General features: G+C 49.2%; 1 protein-coding gene across 2 annotated transcripts in view; it reads left to right on the top strand.

The window, feature by feature from the left end:
* Positions 1 to 372: 372 nt before the first annotated feature.
* Positions 373 to 23,889, top strand: part of Taok3 (TAO kinase 3) — a 161,217-nt gene continuing 137,700 nt past the window's right edge. For both annotated transcript variants that reach the window (NM_001430118.1, NM_001024254.3), the window contains exons 1-2: positions 373 to 558; positions 12,666 to 12,759. The gene's annotated coding sequence lies outside the window, so the exon portion shown is untranslated. The remainder of the gene's footprint in view (positions 559 to 12,665; positions 12,760 to 23,889) is intronic.

The following is a 23,889-nucleotide window of genomic DNA, read 5'->3' as shown; positions in this document are numbered from 1 at the left end:
GTCTCCCAAGACAAGCCAAGGCGTGAGGAAAATAGCCACGAACTTTGACCCTGGCGCAGCACAAACAAGGCTGACCGCGCCCGAAGAGAGCCACCCGTAACCCAAGTGCAGAGAGCTTCCGCGATAGAGAAAGCCCCGCCCATTTAGCGCCGCCCACAGTCAGCTCCGCCAATCCCCTGGATCCATCGACCGCTCTGGTTTCTCAGGCAAGAGTAATCGAACGCCTATATGCGGCCTGGACCCGGAGAGCGGCGATCAGGGAAGGTCAGTAGAGAGCCTATCAGAGCATGGCTGTGGGCGGAGTCGGTGGGCGGGGTCGAGTGGGGGCGGGGCGCGCTCCGCGCAGTCGGGTGCGATTGGTCACCCCTGGCGGAGCCGCACCTCGGACAGCAGCAGCGAAGGCAGCCTAGGGTCCTGCGTGGAGAGTGAGGCGCAACGGGGACTCGCGGGCGGAGGCTGCGCGTGGGGACCCAGCACGCGAAGACCCAGCACGAGAGCGACTCCGGGCACCAGTGAGAGGAGGCGGCGGCGCCGGGGCCGCGGCTGACAAGCGCTGAGGTGAGAGCGCGGGCGCCAGAGTGACAGCCCGAGTCCCGGCGCAACGGCCGCGAGCATCCCGGGAGCGGAGTTGCTAGCGGTTCTACCAGTGCGCCAGAGGACCGGGACAGGGAGTGAGGAGGGGACCCCGAGAGGGACCGCGGGAGAGTGAGAGGACCAGGATGGGAACAGGGACAGTGGGATGAGGAGTGAACTCCGAGGGGAATGCGGTGAGCGAGGAGACCCGACGAGAGATGGGGAAAGCTGGATGAGGAGGGGACCGAGGAATGCCGCGGGAAGGCAAGGGGACCCCAAGACAGGACAGAGCAATGGGATTAGCGAGGCGACTTGAAGAGGGACTCGGGGCCGTGGGATAAGCGGGAGAACTCCGGAGGGACTGCGACCTACCCTGGAGTGAGCGAGGAGATCCGCCCCAGATGGACCGGTGGGAAAAGCGGACGGGATCCAAAGAGGGGCACTCGGAGGGGCCGGGACTGCAGACTGAACAAGTTGACTTGAGAGAACCCAGGCAGCGGGGCGAAGGAAGGGGACCCTAGAGGGACCGAGACAGAGAGTGAGCAAAGGAGACTCCAAGGGAGGCGAGGGCAGTGGTCCTGAAACTGTGCCCTCGCAATGGAAGGCAATAGGGCAGCTGAGTGAAGGGAGGGGTCCCCAAAAGGGGCCAAGACAGATGAACCCAGAGCAGGGATAGACAGCACCCAGAGTCCAGGGAGAGCGGGTAAGTGAGGTACCAGAGAACTTGCGGAGCGTGAGCATGGGCTTCTGACCTCGCAGCCAGGCTCCTGGGGAAAAGCACCGGGAGCCTGGGTCCCAGTGGCGTTGAGTGGAGACAGCAGCAATGCTGACACCTGGACGACACTGATGTTCCACTTCTAAGAACCCGAGGTCTCCCTGAGGGTTGAGTTCCGGGACGCTGGAAGGGGGATCATGTTATGGGCCCGGGAGTGAAAGACATGGATCCCAAGGGCTGGCCAAGGGCTAGCCAGACGATTTGTAGAGATTAGAGCTGCGCTTCACCTCTTCCAAACAGCAGGCTGGCTTCCCATCGCTTTCCTAAAAGTTCGATCTGGGGGTTCCTCAATGACGTATCTGGGGGAAAACCAGAAGGGCTTGCTTCTGTTCACCCCATCCCAAGTAGTTGGAGGGAGGGATCTCTTAGAAGAGCCTTAGGTTAATTAGGATTTTTTTTTTTTTTTTTTTTTTTTTTTTTTTTTTGGAGCTGGGGACCGAACCCAGCGCCTTGTGCTTGCTAGGCAAGCGCTCTACCACTGAGCCAAATCCCCAACCCCTAGGATGTTAATTTTAATGCTCTTAAAAAGCACCGGGTCCTTGTTGTTTCAGTTGTAGCTTTTCTCTTCCACTCCACAAGGAGTTAAGAAACTTTTCCCCCTGTTTGGCAGCCTGTCCCTATCAATGTTTACAGTGCACACTTAGGAGAACCAGAGCAGGTTTGTAGTTAGGGCTGTTTAACTTTGATGTGCTAGACACAGTTGGAAGGTCACACTCAATTTTTCAAAACAGTTGCCGGGGCCAGTAAAGGAACAGCACTTTCTAGGCAAGCTGAGGGGCCATGTATGTGCATTCAAAGCAGACCCTGTAAGTCTATCTCAAGGTGGCTGGACAAAGAGCTGAGGCAATAGAAGGGGGGAGAGGGGTTGAAGGATAGCTTTCTACTCCAATGAATGTGAAAACAATATGACCCCAATGTTGGCATAGATTGTCATGGCCCCAACCCCCTCTGGATGCTCCCCCAATGCCCAGTGCCAGCATATATTGTCATGGCCCTAAAGCCCTCTGGATGCTCCCCCAACGTTCCTGTTCGGTCATCAACTTTATATTTGAAGACTTTTAGGACTCGTGATTATATTTTTTCCTCTTAAGTTATTTTGGGGAGAGGGTAGTATTTACAAAGCAATGAGCTTTCATCATGACATTTCCTTATGTGGCTTGTACTTCAGATTTTTTTTAAAAAAATCCTCTTCTCTGTTTCTAATGCTGTTTCTCTTTCTTGCTGTTTTATTCATTTTTTTTTCTAGGAACTTAAGAAATTATGATTTTAGGGTAAAAATGGAGAATGTGACTAATATTCCATTTTGGTTGCTTAGATGTCTCCTCTGGGTCACATTCAGAGTGTGTGGTGTTTGAAACCCTTTGACTGGGTATGACAGCAGGACTCAGGATGCCGAGACAGGATTGTTTTGAGTGAGAGGCTAGCCTGGGCTATGTGGTACCGAGCCAGCCTGGGCTCTGAGACTCTATCTCAAAAGACTGAAGAAATGTTTTGCCCTGAGTTTAGCACTAGACAGTGGGACCCAAAGTATACTGCATTATTCCTAGTAGACAAAATGTAGGGTTGGGCTAACAAGCCCAAAGCCGTGGGCTTGGTCCCCAGGACAACAGCAAAAGGAGAGGCTTGCCTAGATCTGCTTTTGGTTTGTTTAGGTGTAGAGAGAGAGAGCATCAAAGCCAGGCCAATGCCCGGCAAGTGACCTTCCCACTGGACCACACTGCCAGCCTCCATGTCATTTCTGTCTAAGATCAACCACTCTGAAAGGGTTTCCAGCAGGGCAGTAGTAAATGAAAGGCTTGCTCTATCAAGGCAACTCTGACGCTTCGAGCGAAGAGGCAGGTGCGATGCCGGGAATCCCACCCTCTAGGAATCCACCCCTGAGAAACTCAAGTGATCCTGAGAACAGAACCAGCCACAGCAAACACAGGTCTTTTTGTTTTGTTTTGTTTTGTTTTTTTCAGAATTCATTAAAGAAGTAAAGTTACGAAAGGTGGAGTAGAGGGATGGGGAGGGGGTTGGGGTGAGGGGATTAGGCTGGTTAACTCCTGTGTCTATTCATCCTGGGGATAAGGCATGAGGGGCTCCTGAGGGGATCTGAGTCCTTCCAGGAAGTTCTAGAAGTGTCTGACCATGAAAATGTTTTCTCCTGTCTTGTAAGCTCACGTCTGACCGGTGCGAATGGTCATATCTAAGGGCAAAACAATAAATGTATTTCCTTGTATGAAAAGGAAGTGCCTCGCTTCTCTCCTGAGTCATCACCTAGGTAGCCAAGGCAGCCTCTTTATATTACGGTGTTGACCCAGGGATGGTTGGAGACAGAGGAGGGAGTAAAATTCTTATTGATAAGAGGAGTCCGTAATGCTCTTCCCTGGGGAGGGGGCGTGAGGGGGAAGGGATGTGTGCGAGATCTTGATATGTTTGTTCATTCAGGAGGCTTGTCTCCTGCTTAAAAGCTACAAGAGATTTAGATGAGCACTTGCACGTCCTTCTTCACCTTAGTCTCGGGCTAGCCGGAGCCCAGGAAACCTAATAGCCCATTTTACACTTTCCTTACCACTCGAGTCCTGTACAGTCGATCCATTGTGCTCTCGTGGCTGCCTGGCTATCTAGCGTGGCTTAGCAGGCAATCCAACCTGGACAAGCTTCTTCATTGCTTGCCAGCATTCATAAACTCACAGGTCTTCCGTAGATCAGGGTGTAGGAGTGGAGCAGGAACCGGAGAGCTGACGCAGGAAAATCACCAAGTCTTATTTGCGGGCGTGTGTTACATGCAGACCCATTTTCCCTTCAGAATGAATGTTCTGCCGGTTCAAATTTCTTTCTTCTCTCCCAAAAGGAACACACACACACACACACACACACACACACACACACACACAATGGTGGTTTGTATATGCTTGGCCCAGGGAGTAGCACTGTTAGTAAGTGTGGCCCTGTTGGAGGAGGTGTGGCCTTGTTGGGGGAGGTGTGGCCCTGTTGGAGGAGGTGTGGCCTTGTTGGAGTAGGTGTGGCCCTGTTGGAGGAGGTGTGGCCCTGTTGGAGGAGGTGTGGCCTTGCTGGAGGAGGTATGGCCCTGTTGGAGGAGGTATGGCCCTGTTGGAGTAGGTGTGGCCCTGTTAGAGGAGGTGTGGCCCTGTTGGAGGAGGTGTGGCCTTGTTGGAGGAGGTGTGGCCCCGTTGGAGGAGGTGTGGCCTTGTTGGAGGAGGTGTGGCCCTGTTGGAGGAGGTGTGGCCTTGCTGGAGTAGGTGTGGCCCTGTTGGAGGAGGTGTGGCCCTGTTGGAGGAGGTGTGGCCTTGCTGGAGGAGGTGTGGCCCTGTTGGAGGAGGTGTGGCCTTGTTGGAGGAGGTGTGGCCTTGCTGGAGTAGGTGTGGCCTTGCTGGAGTAGGTGTGTCACTGTCTGTGTGGACTTTAAGACCCTCATCCTAGCTGCCTGGAAGCCAGTACTCTACTAGCAGCCTTCAGATGAAGATGTAGAACTCTCAGCTCCTCCTGCACCATGCCTTCCTGGATGCTGCCATGCTCCTGCCTTCATGATTATGAGCTGAACCTCTGAACTTGTAAACCAGCTCCAATTAAATGTCGTGCTTATAAGAGTTGTGTTTGTCATGGTGTCTGTTCACAGCAGTAAAACCCTAAGACACGGGCTGGGGATTTAGCTCAGTGGTAGAGCGCTTACCTAGGAAGCGCAAGGCCCTGGGTTCGGTCCCCAGCTCCGAAAAAAAAAGAACAAAAAAAAAAAACCCCTAAGACACAGACACATATAGACAAACACATAAAGAGACACATATGGGCACACAGAGACACACACATACATAGATACATGCTCACACCTACACATACATATACAGACACACACACATGCACACACACAAAAGAGGAAAGATCCTGTCTTAGTATGTTTTAAAATTCCTGAGAAAACGATTTTTCAATTTGTTCTTCCTTCAGGGAGAGAACGCACAGTAGCTTTGGAGTTATTTGTGGGGTATATTTTGACCTGGATGACTTAGCTTGTGGTGGGCTAGCCTTGTCATGCATTGAATTGGCTGCTTTCCTGCTTGTGGCTGTTCTCAGCCCATGGAACATTCCGTGCCTGTCCGTCACCAGGGGTCCTGTCAGCTGACCTCTCACTGCCACGAAAGGGAAACTAAACCCACCTTCAATACTATTTATTCATTCATTCATTCATTCATTCATTCATTTATTATATGTACACTGCATCTGTCTTCAGACACACCAGAAGAGGGCATCGGATCCCATTACAGACGGTTGTGAGCCACCATGTGGTTGCTGGGAATTGAACTCAGGACCTCTGAAAGAGCAGTTAGTGCCTTTAACCACTGGACCATCTCCCCAGTGCTGCCAGCCCTGGATTTATGCTCATGTGTTTCGCTTTCTCTATGTCTGTCCCTGGCATATGTCCATGCAAACAAGGGTGATGGCAGTTCAAATACATCTTGCTCCCCCACCACAATAGATTCCACTAATTAAAGCAGAAAGCTTCTTTAAATAAACAAATAACTTAATTGATCTTGGCAGTAAACACACTACCCAGCATCACAGTTCTTGGCCAATTTTCAGTTCTGTTGAGAATACAAGCCTTTACATTTTTTTTTAGTTTAATTTTTTTAATGTTTAGAGCATATTTTATTTATCCTTTGACTTTGTAAGAGTGGGACTCTCCAGACATGGTCCAACATGTCTCCCTCCAATCTTCATATCCGTGTGCCTCTCTACTACCCACCACACTCATGTGTGCATATGTGATTCACCGAGTGTGTTTGTAGCCACAGAACAACGGTCCTATCAAACTCAGGAGGCACCACCTCACAGTGCCGCCCCTTCCCCTCACAGCCCCGCCCCTCATAGCCCCACCCCTTCCCCAAGACCCGCCCTATCCTCACAGTCCTGTCCCATCTTCACGGTCCCACCCTTTATCCTCCTCGCAGCCCCGCCCCATTCCCCTCACAGTCTAGCTCATCCTTACAGCTCCACCCAATCCTCTTCATAGCTCCTCCCATCTCCCTCACAGCCCCGCCCTATCCATGCAACTCCGCCTCATTCCCCCTCACAGCCCCGCCTCACCCTCACAGCCCCGCCCCATCTCACAGCCCCGCCCCATCTCGCAGCTCCACCCCTTCCTCCTCTCAGCCCCACCCATTCCGCTAGCTCTCACCTCCTTTCAGCTCCATTTTCTTCAGAGCTTTCGGAGCCTTTTGAGACCTGGGAGGTTCAGTTCATACACAAATCCGTTTCAGGGCGGAGCACCCACCTGTCACTTAGTGTCAATACCGTGCCAGGTTATGAGTCTGCTCATTCACTGAGGCCCACTGCAGGAAGAAGCGCTAATCATGGGGATAAACACGAGATTTTGTTTTTTGAATGTGTAAGTACACATATGTTGTTATTACGTTGATTTAGATGGCAGGGTGTAAACTCAGGACCTCAGATCGTACCAGGAAAGTGCCCTGTGGAGCCATAGCCCCTTCACAGATATTTTCAAAAACTACATCAACATAGTTTTTAAGTGATCTGGGTCAAGATTTAATAGTAGAGGTAGAAAGTTATAAGGTACTTTGTGAAACTTTATGCTTTTATTGTCTCTGAAAAAAATTATTTTTCTTGACTTGGTTTGGTTTTGTGACAGAGTCTTACTCTATAAGCCCAGGCTAACCTTGAACTCTCAAACAGCCTTTCCTCTCCGCTTCCCATGTTCTAGGATTACAGCATGAGCCACCATGCCTGGCTTGCAAAACCCATCCAGACTTTGTATGCAAGGTCCCCGTTTCTGTGTTTTTCACTGCCTGCCCTGTGAGCTGGGGAAACTGGTGGGCAACCTGGACAAGACGGGCATCACTGAGGTTTGCACACCCTGGGGCTAGTGTGAACCATGAGGTAGGAAGTGTCCTCACGAAGTAAGAATGAGATAATGAAGTGGCGATCCTGGAGGGCTAAAGCTCATCAGAAGGATGGTAGGGGGGCGCTGTCAAGATGTCTGTCTGTTGGAGCACTTGCCTCTAACGCTGGTGACTAGAGATCAATCCTTCCACCTCACGTACAGGTGGGGAGAGAGAAATGACTCTGTCTCTGAGCTCCACATGCGTGTGCCATGCATGCTCACATACACAACAATAAAGTGAGAGTAGAGCAGAGCTGGGGGTGGGTATGACAGGATGCATTGTTTACACGTATGAAATTGTCAGAGATGGAATTAAGGCTATTCTGTGGGCTGGAGACATAGCTCAGCTAAGAGCATGCCCATTCTTGAAGTAGACCCAGATTCAGTATTCAGTTTCCAGCTCCCACATCAGTTGGTTCACAACATACTGTAGCTCTAACATCCAGTAACTCCATTCTCCTCAGGTATCTGCGTTCACACTTTGCACATGCACACGCATGCACTTAAAAATAATACTCTTAAAAAAGGTGTTCTATTCAAAATAATTTTTTTAAACATTTGGTTGTGAGCCAGGCCTTTTAACGGCTGAGCCATCTCTCCAGCCCCAAATAAACATCTTTTAATAAAGGCTGTGGAGAGAGACGGGATTCCCTTTGGACAACAGAACAAATGCCAAGCCTTTCGTCGTGGCTTGACACTCTGTAGAAAGGGAGTCTTCGACTAAGAAAGACCCAAGTACCTTTTTTGGCTCCATTACTGTGCCAGCTGCCTGACCCTAAGTAAGTTGGTGACATTGAAAGTGTCACACTTTTTCATTAGTAGGAATACATAGATCAACAGACTCTTGGAGTGAGTGAATGAAGACCCCTCCACACACACCCATTAACTGTCAAGCACGGTCAGAAACACATTGCTCAGTCAGCAAGCAGCACTGGTTGCTTCTTTTAACCCCTTGAAGCCCATTTCTGTAGCCAGCTTTGCTGGACTCTCACGAATTATTTGCCCAATTTCGAGACAGCCAACTCCAGAAGGAGTGGATGCGCATATAGGGAAACTGAGGCTCAAAGAGAGTCAGTGACTTCTCAAGATCATGCAGACAATAGCAAGCTTGATCCAGATGGGCTAGATCAGTTTCTGAGCTTTACCACTGAGCTGGCTTTTCATATGGAAGCTCTCCATACTCTCCCTCCACACTTGTATCCACTGTGTGCATGTAGGTCTCCTTCCGCTGAGCCATTTCTCCAGCCCCCGGTCTCAACTTTATGTCCTTTCAATATGCTGAGAATTGGACTCAGGACCTCTGGAAGAGCAGACAGTGCTCTTAACCACTGAACCATCTCTCCGGCCCTGGGGAATTGGTTCTTAACTCTCCCCTGAGCCTGCTCATCTGCCTGCCATGCGCTTCCTGCATTGTTGTGGGCCCACCTTTCAACACCTCTGTCCCTCACCTTCCAGATTCTTCTGTTTTGTTTCTGTGTTGTGCTGGGGCTGGGCCCAGGGCCATGCATGAGCTGGACAAGTGCTCTGTCACCGAACAGAGCTGCCATCGGTGCTGAGACCTCTGACTGCCCTGGTTGCTTCTCTCTCTTGAACTCCCGAAGTGCTTGTGTATGCTTCTCTTATTCTAGAATATTCTGATAATCCATTCTATGGCTTACACTTCCCTTCTTCATAGATGCCAGTCCCTCTTCCTGATTTTGGAAAGACAGTCTCTTAAGTTTCTAACCTTGCAACGGATATCTTAATTATCGAGTTGTATTAAATTGTAATACTTTAGATTTAGACTAATATTTAAGTATAGTTATGCAGAGAGTTGGAGAATGCAATTGTCCCTACAGGAGTCATTAGCAGGGACAGTTCCTCAGGGAAAACTCTGCCTCTGAGCATGCATTTACAAAGTCTGACATCAGGTGCCAGGACACAGGCACATCCGTGGTTTTGAGGCAGGTTTTCTCTGTATCTACCTGGCTGACCTGGAAGTTGCTCTGGAGACCAGGCTGGCCTGGAACTCAGAGATCGTCCTGCTTCTGCCTCCCAAGTTCACTTTGATTGTTAAACCTGGGGGTCTCTTACTTTGTTTCCTAGGATGCTGTTTTTATTATCTGGGTCCTTTGGAGTTTTGTTCTGCTTTCTCTGGGTCTTATCAACAAATATAGTAAGATTCTTAGGTTGGAGAGAAGGTTCTGTCTATAAAGTTCTCACAAGAACCTGAGTCTGGATCCTCAGTACCCAATAAAAGTAGGTGCAGACTTCTGAGTCAGCTCAGCGGGGAAAGAACCCTGCCACAAATCCCAGGACGCCCATGGTGGAAGGTGAGAACTGACTCTCGTAATTTGTCCTCTGACTCATGGTTTGACATATATGCCCCTAGGTACGCACAGATTTCCACCCACATATATTCAAATTAAATAAAAATATAACTTAAACATTATTTTTAAAACTTTAATTAAGGGGGAGGGGGGAGGGGAAAAAAACTTTAATTAAAAAATGTTATGAGCATGAATGTTTTTGCTTGCATGTATGTATGTATGTGCACCATATGTATTGTATGTGCACCGTATGCATGTAGTGACTGAGAGGGCCAGAAGAGGGCGTCAGGTACTCTGGAACTGGAATTAGAGACAATTGTTAGCTGTCAGAAATGCTAGGAACCATATCCTGGCTGGCCCTCTAAAGAGCCAAGTACTCTGAACCATCTCTCTAGCATCCTACCAGAAAGAGAAGGTTTTTAAAAGCCAGATGTGGTGGGGCACATGTGTAATCCCCGGGTACTGGGGAGGTGGAAGCAGGTAGATTGGGATTTCCTGGCCTATGTAGTGGAGTCGATGAGCAACAAGTCCAGTGAGCAGCTGTCTCTAAACAGTGAGGTGGAGACTGGGGGAGGAAGGCGCTGACATCATCGGAACTCCGGCTTCCTTTCACATGCAAGCACACACAGGCTTACCCGCACGCATGAATACACACACATGCACACACAGGCACACACACATGCACATACAAATACATGCACGCATACAAACATGCACATAAACACATTCACATTCACACATCCACACGCACACTCACACGTGCACACATGCATGCATGCACGCAGGTACACACGTGTGCACACACATACGTATGCACACATGCACTTCTCTGTTTCATGCAGAAGAAGATGGTGGTGGACTCGGTCAGGAAAGCTTCACACCCCCTTCTTCCAAAACAAAGGCCTTCCTTTCAAGGATGATCACTCGATAGCTGAGCACAAATAAACTTGGGGGTGGGGGAGCAATCCCCCCATCTTTCTGACTGTGGTCTTCTCCCCAGCACTTGCTAACTTCTGCCAGGGAAACAAACCGTTCTGTTTGTTCTGTCCATCTTAAATCCCTCCACCAGCATTCAGGATCCACAGAGAGGCTGTTGTTTGACTCAGTGTTATCACTCAACTAGTTGTTTAGTGAATATTTGTTGAATGACTAATAGAAAGCTGGCTTGACCAAGTTCTCCAATTGGTTGGCTGTAAGAGTTTCGTTATTTTGAGCATAAGGAAGTAAAAACCCCGAGGAAGGAAAATATAGTTCGGGAGCATTTTCCTGTCCATTTTACTCTCTGGACTTTAGGTTTGTCTTTGCCATTAGACTTATGTGTCTCTACTTCCGACCATAAAAGGCAAGAAGAATGCATCTGAGGCAGGAGAAAAATATATGAAAACCAATCATTGTGAGGTAACGTCTCTGATGCCTGTGTCACCTCCTTAGGTAACTTAAAGCCACAGTAATCATGAGCTCCGGAGTATCAGCCCCATGGGGACTTTTTGCTAGGTCTCCATTGGTTACAGTAATGATGCTGCAAACTGGTCAAATCAAACTCCTCACGATAATTGAGGGAGGTTATCAGCTTTCTGATGTATGAGTAATTACCTTTGAAGCGAGTTTTAAGCCTGATTTAAAATAACTGAGCACTGTCCAGATCTTTTTGCCTGCTGGCACCCACGTCCACCCCGCAGTGTGCATTTGAAATGCCAAGGACAGGCAAGCCCTCACTTCCACATACCAGGTTCTGAGAAAGGTTTCTGTCTCCATTCCCACTGTCTCCCCATGTAAGCCAGGCTGGCCTTGAACTTGCCACCCTCCCAACTTAGCCTCCCCAGTAGAGGGGCTACTGGCATGAGCCACCAAGCCTGAAAAGACTTCATAGATGTCCGTGGCAGCCAGGCCACAGAGCTCTTTGCAGTAAACATCACCTGCTGTCAGCTGGCCCAGTTGCCATCCTCGAGGCTTCAGTCTCTGCCAGGTGGAGCTTCTCTTTCCCATTTATATATAACCCCCAAATCCCAGACTCCATCCTGTTCATCACAGAATCCCAGTGTCAAGAACCACGTTGTGAATGAAGCAGCAGTTCTCAACCTTCCTAACGCTGCGGCCTTTTAACACAGTTCCTCATGTTGTGGTGACCTCCCCAGCCATAAGATTGTCTCATTGCTACTTCATAACTCTAATTTTGCATAATGTTAATATTAACATTGATTATCTATTATTAATATAAATTAATAATGTTATATTAATGTTGACAGCGTCAATGTGGATATGCAGGATTTCTGATCCGTGACCCCCACCCCCAGGGGTCAGTACCCATAGGTTGAGAACCACTAAAATAGAGCAGGAGACTCGGAGTGGAAGATTCGGGTTTTCTAGTTTATGTGTGTGTCAGTGCCCATGTAGGCGTGTGCCCGGGGAAGGCAGAGCTGGGCTTTGGATCCCTTGGAACTAGAGTTGCAGGCATCTATGAGCCACTCGATGTGGGTGCTGGGATCCAAACCCCAGACTCTGGCAGAGCTGCAAGCCCTCTTAACCGTGGAGCCTTCTCCCCAGCCTCCCTCCACAGTTCATCTTTCAGACAGCCTCTCACTACGTTGCCCAGGGTGTCCTTGAACTCACTCTGAAGCCCAGACAGGTTTTGATGTCCTCAGTAGCCCAAGCAAGACTTGAACTTGGAATCATCCTGTTTCATTCCCTCCCCTCGCCCCTTACCCACTAGGACGGGCTCAGTAACTGTAAGTTTTAGAGAAAGCTTAAACTGTCTCTTTCAATCAGGCAGTCACTAGTTAGTGCCAAACAACCTTGCTAGATGGCTCTCAGTTTGAGCCCAGGGTGGTAGTGTCTTAGATCCTGGATGTTCCTGGTGTTGGTAGCGCCAGCATTAAATCTCCTTCAGGGGATCACTAGTTCAGAGAAAGAGAGAGAGAAAGAGACAGACAGAGACAGAACGAACGAACAGATTGGCACCACCCAGAGAGAGGCACATGCACCTGCAAGGGCCAATGGGCGTCAGAACAGGAAATAGCGCACCCAGGCTGCTGGGCCTGATAGCACCGTGGGGCCCGCTCCTCATGCTTCTTAAGCTGTGGTTCCTCATAAGGATTTCATGGGCTTCTTGCAGACTTACCGTACGTGAGCTTCAAACAGAAGACACCGTAGATCTGAAGGCTAAAATGTGAAGACGACCTGACTGCTCTTCATGCTCAAGAAACCCGGTGAGTCCCTCCTGACAGGGTGTGTCCCTCGAAAGCTCCCGGAGCTCACAGGCAGAGAGATGGGGGCAAGTTCACATAGCTCCATGTTAACCGTGCCGCTATCTGTGTGGAGGTCAGCAGCCTGGCCCAGCCCGGCCTGGCCTGGGGTTTACATGTTACTGCAGCAGCAGGCATCAGCTGAAGAGTGTCCTGGGTTTTCTGGTTTTGAACATGGTATTTGTTTAGCTAGCGCCTGTTTGTTCTCTTTGGTGAGAACTGAGTGTGGAGGGGCTGGGGAGTGCTGGGGGTACTGGAAACTCGTTTTAGAACATTCCTTCCCCGTCAAAATGCAAAGCCCCGTAAAGTGCTCTTGAGGCTCCGGGGTCTGACCAGGAAGTGCTGCTCAAGTCTCACTCGAGTCTCTGTTAAGAACTTCCTTTCTCAGGGTTGAGGCGCTTGACAGCCTAGCGGTGTCCTTGTCACTGAAGCCGATCTATCTTTCCTGTGAGCCAGAGGCAGTCTTTCAAAGAGACTCTCCTCTCAGGCTTACTGGCTGCTGGGGCGAGATTAAATTTTAAGTCTCTTGCCTGTCGGCTTGGACATTGTAGGGCCTTGTTCAGAAGGTCCACTGTAAGTGAGCCTATGTGGTTTTTAAATTTTACCTTGAACATCCCGTTATAAAACAACTCATGCTGACACACCCTTTACACACGGGAGCCATTTAAACTTCCCGAATTTCACGTGAGCACCCAGGATCTTCATTCAACGTCCAGCCGAGAGGCATCTAGCTTCGCACCGTCAGACCCACAGGCTATGCTTAATTTGTGGTTTGATATAGCTGAGCTTCTGTGTCAGTTTTTGAAAACTTAGAATTTTTCCGTTTTCCCTCTTCCTTCTGGATGAGTAAGGACAAGGCCAGGCTGCCAACAGAGTGTCCTAATCTTGGCAGGAGAGCCCTCCAAGGAAACGTTATAAATGTGCTAATGGCCACCCTCTTAAAGGTGGGTCAGCTCACCTTAACGGAAGCCCGGACGGTAAAGCAGCATATCCAGGCTAAACTACACAAAACGGCCCAGGGAGTGTCCTTCCCAGACCTTAACAGTATCACTTCCTGTATCCCTTATTTCAAAGAGTGGGAAAATAGGGTCAAAGAGAAGCCCTTCTCACTTGTAAGTCCAATACTAGAGATACAAAGATTAAAGGGCTTGGCCACTGTTACTTTGTTTTGCTGGTTGTTTTGAAATCCTTTTAGTTACGAGGATTAGTTACTTACTAAAGGAGAAGAAAAAATACCTTAGCCACGAGGTCATTCATTTCCGGGACAACTCTAGTCCATAAAATAAAGTCAGATGACTCGAGCAAGGAGATAACTTTTTTATTTATCTACTTTACATCCTGCTCACTGGCCTGCCTCCCGGTCACCCCCTCCCACTATTCTTCTCCCTCCTCTTCAACTCTGAGAGGGTGAAACCCACCCCCACCCCGGTATCCCCCTCTTGGCACCACCAACCCTTTGTGAGGCTAGGCGCATGGACTCAGCCCAGCTAGAAGATCATATCCCACAGACAGGCAACAGCTTTGGGATAGCCACCCCCACCCCCACCCCTACCTCACTCCCCTCCAGTTATTTGGGACCCACATCAAGACCAAGTTGCACATCTGCTGCATATGCAGGAGTGGGGGTAGGTCCATCCCATGTATGCATTTTGGTTGGTGGTTGAGTCCCTGAAAGCCCCAAGAGTTCAGGGAGGGAGGTAACCTTTAACTGACAGCCTGTTACTTTGTATATGAAAGTTTGTCTGAGTGGTTCCCTTTTATCAACTCCACCAGACCGCAGGAGCAAGGACTGAGGGAATTGTGTGGGCTGACATGCAGCCCTGGACAAACTCAGGCGTATACCATGTCTGATGTGTGAGCCCATTGTTGTCATGCTGCGCAGGAGGTAGCAGGAGGTAGCGATCCTTCAAGATGTGTGAGGTGGATGCTGCTCAGGGCAGGGGGGACGGTCTGACTAAAGAAAAGAGGAAATGAAAACGTTCAGATAACCTTTGAAATATGATGCCAAAGTGTGTGTGTGTATGTGTGTGTGTGTGTGTGTGTGTGTGTGTGTGTGTGTGTGTGTGTGAGAGAGAGAGAGAGAGAGAGAGAGAGAGAGAGAGAGAGAGAGAGACTGAATGGCAGCCTCTCAGAGAGCCTCCAGAATGGGCTGAATGTAGATTTCAGTCCAGAAGTGTCCTGGTCAGAGCTGGGAGTGGGGAGAGGAAGTGGGCGGGGCCTCGCCCAACAGACAGATGCCTGCAGATCTTAATTGAGTCAGAGAAGGTGGAAGTCACTGGCCGCATCCCATCCATCTGTGCCTGTTGATTTAACCAGCAGTGGCAGTTTGTGGGTGCCACCCAGATGACAAGGCTCGCTCTCCCGAGTAAGTTGACACCCCACGTGCTGACCCCTCTCTCCCTGCCTGTGCCTACCCCTCTCTCTGGTTTCCCGCTGTCTTAGCCCTTATCTCTGGCCAGCAAAGATCACATGGACCCTTTCACTAGCAGAGGGGTGGGGACAGCTTCACAGTGAGATGCTATATTTCCTGTTTTAAATGATTACAGAGTTAGTTTTCCAGAACACATCTGTGCATCAGGACAATCACTCGAAATGTTAAATCAAAACAAGCAAACAAACACAATCCCGAAGGGGTCTGAAGTTGTAGGTGGTTCTGGTTCAGCCCTGGTGGCGACATAGAAAGGAAGCTTCCCAGAGGAAGCGTGACATCTGGGCCCAGGTACTTAAAAAAATGCAAAGGCAAGCTATTTTATTAGGGGTGTCTTAGGAAAGTATGTCTGTGCGTATATGTATACACACATATATTACACACATATGTATGCATAAGATACATATGTATATATATAATCCAGACACACACACACACACCCCTGCTATCCTCCCAGAAGCACGTGCCTCAAACTGGAAAGTAGGCAGTGCTCAGAGTACCTGCCTCCCACGATCCATGAAGGAATTAAATGAGATAATGTCTGCAGAGCCCAAAGGGAAGAGCTCGTGACTGACATCTGGCAGCCATGTTTACACAGGCACCATTTACAACTTTACCAGAAAAGGAGTGTGTGTGTGTGTGTGTGTGTGTGTGTGTGTGTGTGTGTGCGCGCGCGCGCGCGCATGCCCGTGCGTGCGTGTAATATTATATCTGTATTTTGCACCAAGAAGTCTCTTTCAACGCCGAGCTGCACTCGCCCACAGGTTGTCCAGTCACCGGAAGGTCTCAGGAAACACTCTCTAAAGCGTGCTAGTGCCGTCGGCCTGCCCTCGTCAGTCCTCCACAGGCTGATAGCGTCTGTCTTTTCCTGGGTACCCTCTGACTGTGATATGTGTGTTCTGCCAAGTGCTGCCAGTAAGTCCCCAACTCCAGCACCGTCCCACCCACCTTGTGCAACAGTTCAGCGAGTCAGGGAACCTGTCACTGCTGTCTTGGCTCTTAGCAGCTGTCCCACTCTGACCACTGTGGCTCCTGGTCAGCCCCCCTGCACTACTCTTGGTTTTAGTCACCCATTTTTGGGCTTGGCACTGGAGGTCTCTCACCCTGTCTGTCACCTCATATACCTGCTAGCTGCCCCCAACCCCCACCCTGAGCCTCAGTGTCTCAGACTGAAAAAGGACACGGACGTGGAGATTGGACCTGCTGGTCTTATCCATGTTCTCTCATGCTCCGTACTACCCTGGCCTAGCAGGTGGGAGGAAGCTGGGGAGGCTGCAGAATTGGCTGTAGATTTAGTAATTACTAGTCAGACAGTTATTCAGTCCAACAAACTCAATGTTAGCCTCATTTCTCTCTTTGTCCCCCCACTGAAAATTTCCTCTCCATTTGGTAGAACCCAGAGGAACTCAGGAGAGCCACAGAGCAAACAAAGTATGGGTTTATTTTCAAATTATTTAGGTGCTCATGTGTGTGCATGTGTGCACATGCGAATGAGGGCGGACTCATCTTGTGTGCATGTGTTGGGGCCCAAGGTTAAGGAAAAGTGTCTTCCTCTATCTGCCTCACCCAGTAGGGGTTACAGACACATCACCATGCCTGGCTTTCACATGGGTATCAGGGATCCACCTGTCGTCCACATGCTGAGCTAGCCTAGTCCACATGCTGAGCTAGCCTAGTCCACATGCTGAGCTAGCCTAGTCCACATGCTGAGCTAGCCTAGTCCACATGCTGAGCTAGCCTAGTCCACATGCTGAGCTAGCCTAGTCCACATACTGAGCTAGCCTAGTCCACAGGCTGAGCTACTTCTCCAGCCAGAGGTTTCTTTGATTTGTTTTTACCTTATTTTCTCTATACAGTGTGTGTGCTGCTGTCTCCTCCTGCGTGCCCCATCAGGTTGAGACTGTATTTCAGCACTTTAGGTCAGCAGGGGAAAAAAGTCTTGGGTTTTTCTTTAGCAGAACCAAAAGGTAAAGAAGGTATTTTTTATTTTGGTTTTGGTTTTGGTTTTGGTGTCTTACTGTCTATCCCCAGGGATGGCTGTCCTCTAAGGAGTCAGTGAACTTAGAGGAGACGAAGACAGGATGAGCAGATTTCTCCTGGGATGGCGTCTAAGCAGGCGTGAAATAGGGAGACCCCGAGACTAGGTTGGCGAAACCAAGAAGCTACGTACAGCCTGTTGAGGGCTATGTAACCATTGTGGACATAGTCCTGACACTTGAAAGTCTGCAGCTCTGTCTGTAGCACAACCCCCTTGTCGCCTGCTTTTGGATTCTTCTGTGTCTTCCTTGTATCTGGAAGCCCCTACTTAGACTTTCTCAACTCTACTGTAGGAATACGCCTTTCCCCTTGTCCTGTCCCTGACTCAGACCCCCGTGGCTTCTTCATTCATGGGTCATCACAACTGTCTCTCTCCATCCTGGTCTCCCACCCTACCCCACCCCTGCCAGCTCATCCCCAACCACCTTCTTGTTCCTTTGCCTTTCGTTGTTATTTGAAACAGTTTCACCACATGTGGGCCAACACTCCATCTTCCCCACTGGGTCTCTCCAGCGCCAGGGTTGGAAGCACCTACCATCATGTCCTGGTGCACAGCCTTCTTCAAATGCCACTTCCAGCTCGGAGCTCGGCACGCTGAGCCTTTGAGGTTCCCACTTTCCACTGTGAGGTTCCCCACGCCCTTTCTAATCTCTCCCCAGAGTATTTATCCAGCCTCACTTCCTCTATTCTCGAGCAGGCGGGCGGGCAGGAGGTCCCTGCAGCTCCTCTGTAGTCAGTTAGATGCTCCAGGCTGCTCACCAGGGCTTGTCACTTCACCAGAGAGTGTGCTACCCCTCAGACTTTACCTTCTCTTCAAGGCCCAGTGTCAGGCTCACTTCCTGTTTGACTTCTCCCCTGGCCTGTTTCTGCTGTCTCTTTTGCTGAGCCAGGGTTTCATGTGGCTCAACCTGACGGCTGTCTGTGTCATCAAAGCTGACTTTGAACTCCCAATCCTCCTGCGTCTCCCTCCTAAGTACTAGGATCTCCTGCAAGTTCTCACTACTTAGTCTTGGCCAGCCTGGAACTCCGTACACAGACCAGGCTGTCTCTGAACTCCCAGAGGTCTGCCTGCCTCTGCCTCCTGATCTGGGAGTTTAAAGGTGTACATCACCCCCAGGCTTGGCTTCCAGGTGGTTTTGAATTTATCAAACCAAAGAACAAAACTGGGTGTGCCCATGTCACTCACTCCCATAGCCTCTGGCGCCGGGCAGTCACTAACTTTCTGTCTGATTCTGGACCTTTCATTATGTGTGGGATCGGACCACGTGCAGCTGTGTAAGTGTGTGAGAGTCCTTCGCTTCGCATGATGTTTTCCAGATACACCCATGTTGTAACATGTGTTACCTGGGCCAATACTTCATTCCCTTTTAAGACCAGCAGCGTCCTAGTGTGCAGGTGACGTCGCCCCCTGTATATTTATTAGTTGATGGGCATTTGAGATGTTTCCATTGGTGATTGTAACATGGGTGTGAGCATCAACATACGCATTGGTGTGTGTGTGTGTGTGTGTACGTATGTGTGTGTATGTGTGCATGCGCGCGCGTGTGAATATGTGTGTGCATGTGTATGAATGTGTGTACATGTTTGTGTGTATATGTGTATGAGTGTATGTGCACATGAATGTGTGTGCATGTTTGTGTGAGAATGTGTGTTTTTGTTTGTGTATGTATGGGTATGAGTGTGTATGTGTGTGTATGTGTATGAGCGTGTATGTTTGTGTTTGTATATGAATGTGTATGTATGAATATGTGTATACATGTTTGTGTATGTGTATGAATGTGTGTACATGTGTCTACATGTGTGTGTATGTGTGAGTGTGTGTGTGTGTGTGTGTGTGTGCGTGTGTGTGCACAGAGAGACCAAATGAAGGCATGGATTTCCCTGGCATTAGAGTTACAACTGAGAGCACTGGAATTCAGGAGAGCATGAAGCACTCTTTATGGCTAGGGCTGTCTGTCTGGCCCCCGTGTATACATTTTCATATGAGCATTTGTTTTCAGTGCTTTAGGGGTATGAACCTAGGCGTGGGATTGCTCATAATTATTTTTGTAAAGTAAACTCTTTAAAAGTCATCTCTCTTCATCATTCCACACCCATACACAAAATATCGCTCACTTAGTTAGTTGGTCTCCTGGATCTTTCATCAGAAACAAGAAAGGCACAAAACTTCACCTGGAGTCGCAGACAGATGGTCTTTAATTCTGAACGAATGGTCCCCGTTGCCTGTCACCATGAGGACACTACGCAGAAGGCATGACCAAGCGTCGTGTGGCTGGTCACAGTTAATGATGTTGAAGAGTGCCTGTGTCATTCAAGGGGTGTAGATGCCATCAGGAAGTTGTCAGGGTGCTTCTCTACACACAGGGAGAGCGACTTGGCACGGCGGCGGGGGAATCTGAACAAAGTCCCAAAGGCTGGGCAGCTTTTCATCAGGCGTGGCAGGACATGATCAATGCATGTTCAGCCGGAGTTCAGAGGGGGCGAACAAAGCCGGGGACTGAGGGACAGTGGGAAATCAAAGGCCTTTTGACTCACATAGTAAGAAGTGTGAACTTTGAACCAGAGATAGTGGGGAGCCATTTAAGCCATTTGAATAGGAGAGACCAATGCAATCCAAGCCTTTGAAGGAGCACTCCCCAGCTGGCTTGTGGAGTGACTTCAAGGAGGAAAGATTGGGAATGAGAATTGGACTTGGGTTCTGGAGCGAGGACAGCCTCACTAGAAAAGAAGAAAAGCAGCCTGGGAGACAGAGCAAGAATAAGGGAGTGCGGAGAGAAGGGAAGTTGCTCGGCACACACTCCTGTGTGGAAGGATGGGGCGGGCAGCCTCCTCACAGACCATAGGGCCCCAGGGAGGAAGCAACCAGAGCCTGAGAGGAGGGCCTGCCCAGAGGGTTCCAGAAGATGAGACCCGAAGAGAATCCTCCTAGATGGGGAGGAGGTGGGAGCTAAGTGTTCCTGTCAGGGAAGGCCCCTCCCTCTGCAGTGGTGCATTAACCTGAGGTAGGCCAAGCAGAAGAAGACTAGGTAGACAGTGGTGGAAGACAGTGGGAGGGGTGGACCAATTCGATGAGCAGGTCACAGGGTAAAGGATTCGCAGGCCATTTGTGGCCTGGCCTGTAGTCTCCAGGGGTGTGGACTAATTAGGAGCAGTTAGAATGAACAAACTTCTTGAGGCCCATGGAGAGAGAATGAGCTGGCCCCGTCCTCTGAACTGGTCCCCTCCTAGGGACATAGGACACAGAGCGTCCCTTATTCTTCCAAATGTGTTTTCTTCCCCAAAGCCCGGCTAGGCAGTGCCACTGTACAAGCAGTCAGTGAGGCGACAGCAGTCTGTGCTTCTTGTCACTGACCAGGCTAGGTATTTTGAACACTCGTAATAGTGTGAAGTCAACTGTAGTTACCCTCTTTAAAAATTTAGTTCCTGAACCCTCAGCTTCACATTTTTTTTTAAAGTCTTTTTTTTTTTTTTTTCCAGAGCTGGGGACCAAACCCAAGGCCTTGCGCTTGCTAGGCAAGCGCTCTACCGCTGAGCTAAATCCCCAACCCCAGCTTCACATTTTTATACCCATGTTTTGCTTCCCTTAAAAGGTGTCCCGGGATGATAATATTTCATATTCTCTGTAGGTCGCGTGAGTGGAGTTAAGGGCAGGTGCCCTTTAATTCTGAATGACTACAGTGGGCATCAACAGAAGGACTTTTTGAGGGGAGCAATTGGGATTCAACAGTGATAACACTCATATCTGTCCCCAGAGTAATGGTGACCGGATGTCACTTAGAACTGTAAGGTCTCTGTGTTTCAGATGTTAAACAAGCAGTTCCTTATCAGCCTTGTATTGGGGGTTCCTGCCAAGAAGGCCAGATATGGAAGCTGAACCTCCTTTTCCTCTTTCCAGAAAAACGGCAGCAGTCTCTGACCCAAAGTAGTTCTCATACATTGTTCTTTAAAGACAGGGTCTCACTGTACATTTAGTCCTGGCTAGCCCAAAACTGGGAATGTAGGAACCAGGGTGGCCGATGTCGTGTAGCTTTCTAACCTTAGTGTAAATCAACAGACGCACCTCTTCTTGTCATAAAGCGTGTCTTCCCTCTCGTTCCCAGCCTGCACTGCCGCACAGATAATCAAATTCTTTTTTTTTTTAAGTCTTTATTGTTGTAAATGTTGAAAAGAGCTCTTTAGGGTCTCTCTGTCTGTCCCTCCCCTTCCTTCTCTCCCCCTTTCTCTTCCCCTCTCACCTCCACCACAACACACACACACACACACACACACATACTCCGAACATACATATACCACATACACACATATACACCAAGCACCACTACCACCAGTAATTGTATGTGCAAGAAGATTCCACAGCAGTTAAAGCCCCCAGAGCTTGATTTCCAGAAATACGGGCTCTTTGTCTTTTCCTCAAGACAGACTGGGAGAGCAGCGGTATTACACTGTGTCCTGAGAGGGACTCACTCACGTCCTGGCTGTGCCGTCCCCCTTGTGTGTCCTCCACCCACCAGAACACAAGCCAGAGTCTGACGGTTCCTTCAAGCTTCTAGCATTTGAGAGGGTGCGGCCCTATCTCCTTGGACACATGGCTTTTTTTCTCAGCCCTCATCTGGCCCAGACAAGCTCCTACCGCATCGCTCCCCAAACCCTATCACCACCCTTCCTTCCTCATACCCCTGCCTGCTCCATTTTTATTCTAGTCTTGTGTTCAGAGCTCTGCTGTAACCTCTAGTGTTTGACAAAGGAGTACTGTCCAAAAGAGCCAGTTCCTAGTTAGTAACTATGTCTTACCTATGGGCTATACACAGTTTCTTTAATCTAAAAAAAATATATATATATATATATATAATGTATATAATATATACACACATAATTATATATAATATATGTAATTATTAAATATATATAATTATGTGTGTATATATTTGTATATGTATATTATATGCATCATATATACGTATGTATGTATAGTGTCAAGAGGAGGTCAGAAAGGGCCTCAGATCCCTTTGAACTGGAGTCACAGATGGTTGTGATGTACAGTGTGGGTGCTAGGACCTGAGCCTAGGTCCTCCAACAGAGCAGCCGGCGCTCATAAGCACTGGCCGTCACTCCAGCCCAGCAGCCGTCAGCCTGCGAGTCATCATATCAGACATTTACATCACAGCTCATAACAGTAGCAAAATCACAGTTATGAAGTAGCCGTGAAATAACTCTAGGGTTGGGGTTCACCGCCGCAGGAGGGACTGTACTGAGGGGTCAGGCGGGAACCACTGCTCTGCAGCCCCTTATTTATCTGTTCTTCTCTCACAAATACTGCTGTTCCCTGAGAGGCAGGTGAGGGTGGCGGGTGGGTTAGAATGTGGCACTCAGGTCAGCTTTGTGCTCTCCCACAAGAATATGACAAATCAGGTCTGTCACCACTGCACAGGAACCTGCTGGGTCCCACTTGCCCTACATCACCACCCGAACAGCCAAGAGCTTGCAGGTTGTAATAAGTCAAGGGGAGAGTGTGGTGGGAACTGGACAGTGGGCAGTGAGTGCAGGGGACGCTGGGAGAAGATGAGGGACATCACTACACAATAAAGATGAACTGGGGCCAGGCCACGCGTTTGTTTTGATTTTCAAATCAAACTAATTGCACAGTGGTTTCAGGCAGTGACACCCTCATACCTTAGTCACGTGCACATGGACTGTGCATGTACCAAATAACAAATGCGGTAATGGTAAGGCTTTCTTAGCATTAAATATTTATTTATGGGGTCTGGAAGGGTGCAAGTGTTATGGAGGTTCTGGGTCAGTTTTTACCATCCACCTTACCGTGCGTTCTGGGGATATAATTCCATTCGTCTGGCTTGGCAGTGGGCATCTTTACCCAAACCATCTAGCCAGCCCCTCAGTCAGTGCTGGAATAGGACCCTGGGCATCCTCTGAAGACCACGGCCAGTCTGAACCAGTCTGAACCGCTGAGCTGTCTCCCCAGCTATTCTTCTTAGCATTTTAATGGCTTCTCTTGACACAAAGTCTACCTTTAAACATATTTTTAAGATCTTGAACCTTTAAAGAACATGTACACTCTCGATGCCATCAAGTGGTTTTATGCATGGGGTCCCAGTACTTAGGAGCTAGAGGCAAGAGGATCACAAGTTCCAGACCAGCCAGGGCTGCACGGTGAACCTAACCCCTTCCCCCTAAACAACAGGATAAAATGTGCATGGTGTTGTAGCAGTCCTCCTGAAGTCACTCCTCCCACTCTGGCAGTTTACTACAAGTCTGACCATGTTATCTCCTCTGGGCATGCTCCATTGTAGAGTCTGACCCGCTCTGAGGAGCTTGTGTCATTTACTCTAGAGCAGGGGTTCTCACCTGTGGGGCGCGACCCGTTTGGAGCTCTGCGTATCAGCTGTCCTGCATATCAAATATCACGATCTATATCTATATTACAATGTATAACAGTAGCAAGATTACAGTTATAAAGTAGCAACAGAGACAGTTCTGTGGCTGGGGTCACCATGAGGGAAGGTGTTAGGAAGGTGGAGGGCCACTCCAATGTCTTAATGCCCCCGACCCCAACCCCGGTCAGGCCATTGCATCCTTTACCTCTTAGGCTGAGTCACATCCCAGTGTGTGTG

Source organism: Rattus norvegicus, chromosome 12, assembly GCF_021556685.1.
Source record: "Rattus norvegicus strain SHRSP/BbbUtx chromosome 12, alternate assembly SHRSP_T2T, whole genome shotgun sequence".
NCBI lineage: Eukaryota > Metazoa > Chordata > Mammalia > Rodentia > Muridae > Rattus > Rattus norvegicus.
This window is presented reverse-complemented; position numbering and strand designations above follow the sequence as displayed.